The sequence below is a fragment of the Tupaia chinensis genome, unplaced genomic scaffold (genome assembly GCF_000334495.1).
Source record: "Tupaia chinensis unplaced genomic scaffold, TupChi_1.0 Scaffold000050_1, whole genome shotgun sequence".
In the NCBI taxonomy this organism is placed as follows: domain Eukaryota; kingdom Metazoa; phylum Chordata; class Mammalia; order Scandentia; family Tupaiidae; genus Tupaia; species Tupaia belangeri.
In genome coordinates this window covers 3,153,386-3,155,342 of record NW_006159508.1, presented here as the reverse complement: position 1 = coordinate 3,155,342, position 1,957 = coordinate 3,153,386, and positions in this window count along the sequence as shown.

The following is a 1,957-nucleotide window of genomic DNA, read 5'->3' as shown; positions in this document are numbered from 1 at the left end:
CTGGAAGTCTGGAATTTCCACCCTGCAGGCGGCCATGTGAGATTTAGCGAACTTAACCACCAGCCACCTGGCTGGCCCTTCAACTTCCAGAAGAATTGGCTCTTGCTGGAGTGATGCCAGGCTCGTCTGGCTCATACCTGCAAACTTTTCTCCATCCTAAAGTCTGTAACAAATCCATCTCCAAGGCCTGTTGAGTCATTGGTGGAAGTGTTTCTCAAAACTGACCCTTTTGGGAGACCAGCGGGTGGCATGGTGGCTAAGGCGAGGTGCTGTACACGCCCACATGGTCGACCACAGTTTGAATCCAGGACCCAGTGGCTGCTTTCTCACTTCCTCTCTCTCTCTCTGGTCAAATTAAAATAAAGGAAAGAATAAATAAAATAGAGTATGGTTCTCATTCCTTAGAAAAATACACAGGGTAAAAATACCTTTCTGAGGTAAAGCTTTCACCAAGACACTTCTGTTATCAAAACCTTCAGGGCTTCCATTACTTACAGGATGAAATCTAAAGATTGCAGTTGAGATCTTTATTGTTTCTGACAGACAAATGTATTCACTTTTTTTTTTTTTAAACAGAATTTAATGCCTCACTCTAAGATCTTGATACGTGGGATGCTTTGCTCTATCTGCTAAGCCATGGCCATCATCTCCTTCAACTGTCTTGAAACACTTTCTTAAAGATGTTTTCTTGTTTAGTAGCTACTTAGCAAATAAACTTATTCCTGTTTTTCAGTTCTCAATCACATTAAGTGCTTTTAGGATAAATGATCAAGTCTAGGGATAAACAATCTACAGAGACTTTCATTCTTCAAGAAACCACCCAGAGTGATATTAATCTGAGAGAGCACTTCACATTTCTGGGTTGCTTGCCTTTTCACTGGGTAGGAATGCACAAGAGAATCCGAGCAAAAGGACTCTTTATGGTGACCTCTAGCGGGCACACGACGACCTTACAAAATTATGAAAAGTGGAGGGCAAAGTAAAAGCTTTCCCAGTACCCAGCCGTGCTTCTCTGTGGTCAGATGACTGCATCCTACCCCACCCTTATTTTTCCATGAGGCGTTGTGCTGCACCTAGCAGTTTGCCTTACAACTCACCTGTTCCGCGGGTGTCGATGTCGCATGAATTGCAGATAGCAGTTTTAAATAATCCCTGCTAAGTGACCCATTCCCTGGACAACGAACGACCAGAGTGCTGGGTAGTTGAAGCCGGGAGCGGGTTCTTCACGCTCCTAGAGCCGGCGCTACAGCCCGGTCGGAGGTGCATGGGGGAAACTGAGGCATTATGAAAACGATGCATAAGTCAACGAGAAATTCGGGTTTTGCCAATGGTGAGGCGGTTCTCCCCAGACTTTCACCGCACTCTACCGGAGGCATTACGGGGGTAAGGGGGGGTCCAGGCGCGCAGCATGTTGGCACCTTCTCAGGACCCCGCGCCCCAGAAAGCGGGGAGGAGCCGGGACTCCACTTCGCTGTGGGCAGGCGGGAGGGAGCACCGAGGCTGGGGGCTGGGATGTGGCCGCCTTCGGAGCACGCGGTACGTGGGTCGCCGGGTGCGGGGAGAAGAGCAAAGTCGCCTGGAAAGGCAGTGCCTGGGGTGCCTTCTCTGAGAAATCCTCCCGGGCGATCTCAGAAACCGCGCTGGGTTCCAGATAGTTTCTGGAAAAACCTCTCCAAACGCCGTCTGTCTCCGCCCCTGAAACCCCGCAGCCCAGTCCTCACATCTGCGCCTCTCGTCACCCTCCAGTCGCCTCCGTTTGGGGGCTGTTAAAAGGGTCCTGTGGGGCTGCCCAAGTCATCTCGATGGCCCGGGGTGGCACGCCGGAGCAGACACCCGGGCCTCGGGGCTTGGCTCCCCGCTCCACCCGGGGCTCCCCTTTCTCACATCCCCGCCCTGCGGACCCCTCCCGGCCACTGCCGGAGCGAGCGGAGGGGGAGGACGGCGTCACGAGGCGGGG